Source organism: Orycteropus afer, unplaced genomic scaffold (genome assembly GCF_000298275.1).
Source record: "Orycteropus afer afer isolate SDZICR_OR568_19922 unplaced genomic scaffold, OryAfe1.0 scaffold00604, whole genome shotgun sequence".
Lineage (NCBI taxonomy): Eukaryota > Metazoa > Chordata > Mammalia > Tubulidentata > Orycteropodidae > Orycteropus > Orycteropus afer.
In genome coordinates, this window is record NW_006922191.1 from 56795 (window position 1) to 65591 (window position 8797).

Here is an 8797-nt window from a genome sequence, read left to right on the forward strand (position 1 = left end):
CCATTAAAGATGCTCATCTTGCTCAGTCAGGCATTTTAGTTCTAGTTTTACATATTTGAAATATTTCCAGCAAAAGTAATATGATAGATTTGTAATAGTATGTATAATTTTAATACCCTTGAAGGTCTTTTCTAAATCAAGCAAATGAACTAACATATTTGTCAAACCATATGCTTTGCTATAGGGTTTGGAAATGCTGATTCCCATTTCAACGAATATTTGTTAGTTTAAATCTGAATAGATTTGATTCATAAGGACAGGGACAACTATCAAAGGATGAGTAAGGTCAAGAATATAGGTTTTCCTTTCCATTCCTACTTGATCACATGATATCACTCTATGTGGTTCTACTCTCTGTTGGTTTTAAGAATTTAAGAATTGTAAGAATAAACTCCTGTTTGTTAAGGCCATCCAATTTGTGGTATGTTTTCTATCAGAGTGGCACTAGGTAACCAAAACACTACTGTGTTACCTACACCAACAAGAACTTATTACTGATTCTAATCATGTTATTTTCCTGCATGGTTGAAGTTTTTGGATCATAGTCAAGAGACAAAGAAGAAAAGAAGAAAAAATGTCTTTAAATCAAGTTGATTCATAACCCACACTTCCTACTTCTGAGTGAAATGGACTATATTTAAATAAACAGCTTTGAGAATTTCTTGTACCACCTTGATACAATGAACTGTCACATTGACGTAGTGCATACACATTGAGATTTATGGCCATCACTTCTGAAAGCACACTAAAGGCGACTTACTGTAATTTTCAAGCTCCATAAAAGCTTTCCAAACAGTAATACTTCACAAATGACTAATCACCTTACAGCCATGCTGTATTTATAAATGAACATTAAAAAACTTACTGATCGGTATGGAATATAATTTGAAAATAATTATGATTACCAATTGTATTTTATCATTTTATTTGTTATCTTATGATATTCAGATTGATAATTATGACTGACCACTAATATGGATTGTTCAGCTATTAAAAAAGTTTGTAAGAGTGGGAAGGTATTTGGAATATTAATAGTTTTCTGGCAACTTTCATTTTTTAAAGCCATAAAATTGGGCCATTTATAGGTGTCTTAGGTGAATCCAGAAGCTATTCTGGAAACATAGTGGAATCGTAAATACAAAGTGTCCTTAAAGTAAGGGCATGTATTGTTTGTGAATTTTAGATTTATACAACTTTTAACATTTCAATGTTGTAGAACAGAGTTGATAACTTTTTATCTCCTTGACATTTACTTTCAATCAATAGAAGACTATGGGCCAATTGTCCAGCTTAGGGTTAGTTAAGTCACTTTAATCAGCTTTGAATCAAGACATTTAAGACCATGTCCTAGAGGTATGATATAAAATGCCACCAACTGGATAGAATAATAATAATAATAATAATAATAATAATAAACATAGTTATTCTGACCTCATCTGACTATATAAAATTCCATGACATGTTTTTCGAGTTTTGTGGTAATTTTAATTTCATTTTGAGTTGAAAAGCAAACAAATAAGCTTCTCCTCAGGCTTCAACAGATTAAAAGTAAGATGTGATTTGTGCCATCAGAGTAGGTGAAAGCAGTATCATGGGCAAAAAATAATGCAAATTTTGTGAACACAGAATTTCTGATTTATGGCCAAACTGTGTTTTAATAGCTGAATTTTCCACATCAGTGGATAGTCATTATTGTTAAACTGAACATGATAAGATAATAAATCGAATGGTCAAATACAGTTACTAATCATAATTATTTTCAAATTACATTCTATATCAATCACTAAAATTTTCAGTGTTCATTTATAAATAAAAAATGGCTGTGAAGTGATTAGTCATAAAATCCCATTACCCTTCTGAATAGTAGTCCAAAGGCAAAATGATGTCCAATTGATAAATCTGTTTCCTCTGGTGGTTTTCTGTGAGAATGATATCAGATGTTATTTGTAGTTTTTAAATTTTCTGTTTCAAATTGAAGTATGAATACGAGCATGCAGAATTTTATAACCACCGTCTGCAAACATAAACCTACCTTTATACCTTTGACTTTTGTTAGAAAGGTGTGGGAGGAAATACATTATAAAGCATAACCCAAGAAATTTATTTGTCATTCTGGTTAGTGTGTATCCAATTTAATTCATATAATTGAATTTTACTCAACTTTATACTTGGGAATATAATTTTATTTATTTGTATTAAAGTTGCTTTATTAATTGAACTAGAAAGATAATTATGGTTATTAAGAATTTGTTCAGTGATACATGCTACCTGGATGTTTTTATAGATGAAAGAGTTGAGAGTAGGTACACACACAAACACTAAAATCATAGAGAAAAAGCATAATATTCCTTTTAATATGGGAAGTCCGGTGACGTAGTGCCTAAGGCATTTGATTGCCAACCAGAAGGCTGGCAGTTCGAACCCACCAGCCAATGCTCAGAAGGAAGATTGGGCAATCTATTTCCGTATAGATATTGCCTCGGAAACCCAAGAAGGGGTTGCTATGGGTCAAATCAACACAACGGCAGTTAGTTGAGTTTGTTGATATGTCCATTAGTCAGTTAAAACATTTTAAATTGAAATAAGATGCTAAACAATGCCATACATTATTATTCTTTGCAGCTTTATACTTCTATATCTACATATTCAATTGAAAACCGTTTGAATAGACCATAATCTTTCTATGAAACATAAGATTATGGATAAGTAACTTTTTGTGTGTGTGTGTTTTAAAATGTGTAAATTCATATATTTATTTACCTACAAAATAACTTGTTAGAAAAAAATTAAATATATTTCAACTGTAAGAGAATTTTGAATCTTATGCAATGATTAAATATTTGTTCAACTTTATCATTGAGTTCATAGTCAGTGATTAACAATTCTAAAAGAGGGAGTAAGTCCAACCTTCTATCACAAACAGGATTTGTTGATTAAATGAGAAAAAATTTACAGAATGTTATAGCACATATATTTTCTAATAATATCTCAAGCTTACAAAAAAGAAAGAAAGAAATGGAACTACTAAGTAAAACCACTGAGTAATATAAGAAAGCTCTGTCACTTTTGCTATATAGACCTTGGCAGAAATTTAACCAGATAATAACAAAATACTTACTACATAACACTAAAAAAAAAAAAAAAAAAACACTGCTGTGGAGTCAAATCCGACTCATAACGACCTCTCCTTGGGTTTCTGAGGCAGTATCTATGGAATAGATTGCCCAACCTTCCTTCCAGGAGTGACTGGTGGGTTTGAATCACCAGCCTTCTGGTTAGCAGTCAAGTGCTTTAGACAGTACACCACCAGAGCACTATGGGGCCTCGTGTAATGCAGTCTTTCCTAGGAGCACGTCCTAGCCTAGTGTAGCCTGCATACAGCTCACCAACAACCAGGTTTCTTGACTGGTTTAACCTGGTAATTCTTACAGCCTTTTCTTTCCTATGGTCAGTTAATTCCACATGATAAGTGTTTTCCTTCTAAACTTCTCAAGATGTTTCATTTTCATCAGAAAAATATGTGCATAATACAAGTCAAATATTTCAAATGTTTATAAAAAAAAGGTAAATACTTCATCTCATAATTTTTTTTCCCTAAATGTTCTGGCCATGATTACACGTACATTTCTATATTTACCATTTTCAGATAACACACTGAATTATTTCTATATATAAGTGATATCATGCTTATACACTAACATTTACCTTCCCAGCACTCATCAGTTTTGTAAATTATGAATCTTTGAATGAACAATGCTTTCATATGCTGTAAAATGCAAATTGTAGAAGAGAGACTTCCATAGTCTCTGGCCACCCAGTGATGCTTTCCAATGGTAAGACAATTTTTTCACAGATAGTTAATATATACATAACCATGTGTGTTTATATGTGCATGTATGTGCTGATTATGTATTTTTGCTTTACTGTGAAAATATGTTTGTAAAATAAAAATTATAATTATATAATAACTGAAAAATTAAATTATAAAATTACATTATAACTAAAACTCAGGTGCAGGGGTGGATTACCTAATAAACAAGGTAAGCATGAGCTTACTTATGCTTACTTATTAATCTGTAGAGAAGAGTTTCACAGGCTTTTCCTACAACAAAGATGTGGTAAAACCTATGTGAAATTATTACCACAGATTAATAAGTAAGCACAAGTAAACCTGTGCTTACTAGGTACTCTGTCCCTGTCAGGGATTGTAAATTTGAAGAGGCTTTGATTCTGCAAAAAGGTGCTGTGGGATTAAGAAAGCAACAAATGCCATTCATACCTAAGAAGCAGAATCTTCGCTGTGGTGAAAAAATGTGAAATTGTTCACTCTAGATTAGTAAGTAAACCCATGCATATGGGTAATGTGACCCTGCTCAGGATTTGCTTGTGAGCAACATGGAGATGTGCTTGGTTGAGGACTGAGAGCGCCTCTCAAGGGGAGGAATCTCCTCCTCAGTAAGCTTCATCAAGCCCAGTGTTTTGAGCTTTCATCAGCCTATCCACACACTCATTATTTCACTATTGGTTCCTGGGTGGGCTCCCAGACTAGTTCTGACTCATTAACACTAGCTCTCACATGTGGCCTCTGGTGGCGTAGTACCTAAGGCATTTGTCTGCTAACTAGAAGGCTGGTAGTTCAAACCCATCAGCCACACCTGGAAGGAAGATTGGGCAATCTACTTCTACAGAGATAGCGCCTCAGAAACCCAAGGAGGGGTTACTATGGATCGGATTTGACTCAATCACAGTAAGTTTGAATTTTTTTTTTTTTTTTTTTGGTTTTCAAGTGTGGCCAGTGTAGCCCACCTACTCCAAGGGTTATCTCAGAGAGGGCAGGCACAAAGGCCAAAAGCTTGCAATAAAATAACTGAAGGCCTCAACTTCCTTTCCCAGCAGTAACACGCTATGTCAGCAATTTGTGCGTTTGTCTTGATTGATGAAGCTTTACTTTTTCCATCTCTTTTAAATGGAAAAGTAGCTCAGTAGGATTGCGAAGGTGGTTCACAATAATTTCAACAATAATTTCACATTCCAACAATAATTTCACATGCATATGTGGGGCCTACAATATTTCTATTTAATAGTAAAACAATCTTCCATCATTTAATTTTGTACTATTATTTCTTTCACCAGTAACTTCTTAATGTTCGCTTAGGGCTTGTTTTGTTTTTCTCTGTTTCTTCCTTTCACATATTATGCCATAAAAGAGACTATGATTCTGAATTCCACTTCTGGGTAGGATATAGTGGGTTAAAGCAAACCAACTCTACTTCTGTAACAAACAAACAACAACAATAATAATAATAATAATAATAAATCCATTTAAAGGCATTAGGAAGTGTGAAAGCAAGAGGAATTATATGGAATTGAAATGCTAGAGATAGGAGAAAGAAATATTTCAGTGAAACTGAAAATGAGTTATTTTCTTCCAGTGGCAGTTCTTGACTCTGGGTGTGGGTGAAAGATTCTCTCCTAGGAGAGAAGCTCCTTTGGAGGAAAAAGATACCAGTAAACATTTTACTGGCCATTCACTACTGGTATTAAAAAATTAGAGATTGATTCAAATGAAAGACTGGTTTGGCCCAGGTATATTTGCTGAGACATGAGTTGTACTCAGGAGGCTTGGAGGGGTGTGTGTGTGTGTGTGTGTGTGTGTGGAGAGAAAGAGAGAAAAAAAAGAGAGAGATGGCTGGTCCTGACTAATATGACTAATGCGCTAGTAAAAACTTATGCTTAGGGCTCTACTAATATTGACAGCAATAGCTGAACAAGGAAACAATATGCTGGTGTACCTATTAGAAAGATGTCTCTCTCCAGTAGGTTAAAGGTCTATTTATCAATTGAATGGGTCATCCTCATAATATCTTTGGCTCTAAATCCTTTTAGAATGTGTTCTCTGAAGTCTGTGTAGGATTGAAATACAGTAACAAATAATGGAAACATATTTTTCCTCTAGCTGTTCAAGGAAAGTCACCTTGGAAATTTAAAGGTCATTTCTAGCATGAGTAATGGGATTACTTTGCAAGTGATGAACAATGCAGAATGATACAGACTTACAGAAATGGCAATGACAAAAAATAGATAATATTGCCGCAATTCTAGCCTGTACTATATAAAGTAGTGCCCTGGAGAAGAGAAAAGAAGTAAATTATATTTTTGATTCACTTGGTATTAGTAGCTATAGTTCACAAAATTCAATTGCCCTTTGAAATTTCAAGGAGCCCTGCTGATTATGTGATTCAATTATAAATGAGAAACTTAATTTCAGTTGCTTTAGTAAATACTGTATCTTTCTTAAATCAAATAATAAATTAATTTCTTCCTGCCTCTAGCCTTGCAGAACTCAATAGCAAAGCCTAATGCTACCTACATACATGACAGAATTATGACTCTATAAAACCAAGTGTCTTGTGAAAGGCAATAATAACAATACCATCACACACAAAAACATGAATAACAAAAATAACAATAATGACTTCTCAGATAGGTACTAGAAAGTTTATAAGAGCCCTATGACATATTTTTATTAGAAAGAACATCTGACCGTAAAATAATCAAATCATCAATGAAAACGTGCTACATAAACCTCTTAAGCAGTAAATGCTAGAGGAGCATTAACAAATAAAAAGAATACTGAATACACTATGGACTGCTGGAAGAACAAACAAATCTGTCTTACAGGAAATACAACCAGATGCTTCTTAGAAGCAAGGATGGTGAAACTTTTTCCCACGTACTTTGTACATGTTACCAATAGAGACCAGTCCCTGGAGAAGGACATCATGCTTGGTCAAGTGGAAGGTCAACCATAAAGAGGAAGACCCTCAACGAGATGGACTGCACAACGGTGCAACAATAGCCTCAAACATAGCAGTGACTGAGGATGGCACAGGACCTGGCAGTGTTTCATTCTGTAGTATGTCCAGTAATTATTTATTAGCCAGAAGTGACTCAATGGCACCTGACAACACCAAATCATGAATTTCATTAATGGCCTAGGACTAATTCTAGTTTCATATATAGCAAAGCCCCTGAATCACAAGAAACATTGGTATAATGTAAACTAAAGTAATTAAACATAGCATTTCATTACATAAAGTACCTTTCCCCCAGCTTATACTGTAATAGGGAATTAAAATATAGTCTGTGATCATGTATACCTGCAGAGTAGAGTCCTCAAACATCTGACTCTCAGCAAGATAGTATTGTTGGATCCGACTCGAGAGCAATGAGATAGGTTTTTTGGTTTTATTCCCCTTCTTCTGTGATTTACAATGAATGGGCAGGATTTTTGGGAAAAAAAAAAATAAGGTTATAATTTGAACTACTATAGAATACAATTATAGTTGGATATTTCCTATGGAGAGGTTAGAATTCAAAAAGGTAAAATATATCAAAATTAAACCCTTCTAGCTGAGGTGCTGACTTATTCTTTGAATAAAAACAAACAAGCACACATCCCATTCAATGAAACAAAGCATCTTACAATTTACTTAGATTTTCCACATTATAGACTTTGCTAGAAGAATTTTGAATCAATAAACAAATGCAAGTCCATTTACCTGGAGTAGCTGAAGAAAATGAGAGTCAGAAATGGGGAAAATAAATGGTATTCATGTCTGTGTGCCTCCATGAAAAATTGTCTCCTTTGACATGAGACCAGGACTGGATGATACTCAGGTATAATTACTGGATGCTTTGGACAAAAATTGTATATTCCAATTCTGATCAAAAAGGAGAAATGCAAAACATAACTTTGACTTCTCAATGGAATCCAAACTTTGTGGAGTCACTGAGGCTTGATAAAGCCCCAAAACCATTGCCATGAGATAATCTCTGAACCTTAAACTTCAAAGTGGAACTATCCTCTGGCTTCTTCTTTGAAACAAACTATACTTAAGCTTAATCACTAAAGTATGTCTGCCTTGGGCATTATACTCTTTTAAAGAATTGTCTATTTGGGATCAAATTGGCAACAGCAACTTGAAGGGTTAGATGAGAATCTTGGGACAGTGAGTTCATATCAATGATGGTGGAATAATTTGGAAAATGACAAAAAGAATGGAATCAATGTCATTGAATAGTACATTTAGAAAATTGTTTAGATGGTGTATCTTTTGCTGTATATATTTTCACAACAAAATAACAAAAATTAAATTAAAACATACAAGAATGAAAGGACTGCTTGAGTTGGTATTTAGTATTTGGAATGGGTACATTATTGCAGATTATTGTTTTGTTTTCTGAATTAGAAATCATTTAAATCACAGTTTTTAAAAGCTCATGTCTCTAATTATGTAGAAATGGTAAAAATATCAAGTGTGTGTGTGTGTGTGTGTGTGTATGTGAAGAGAGAGAGAGTATAAGAGAGAAAGAGGAAAAAAGAGAGGTCAGCATAATATACTTTCTGAAATATTCTAATCTTGAAAAATCTTTTCCAAATGTTTTGCCTATAGTCACTAGTAATAACACTGAAATTTCCTATCAAAATTCCCCACTTGTTATTCTATTCTTCAACAGTTTCCCTTTCTTATATAATAAAATTATTTTCAAGAAATGTAGAGTAGAGGTTTTTGACTACCAGTTTGAAACTACTATGAAAATCCACTGTAGGAGTTCTGTGGCTATGTTGATAAATTTAAGACATTCATAATCTTCCATTGACCTCTAAAGTACACATTACCTTTCATTTGTAGAGTTTCTGACTTTGGATGGATCAGAATAGGGATGGATACTTTTCCACTGTACTTTCATTTGGAAGATTTTAGATAACAAAGAAAAAAAAATATTCTAAGAA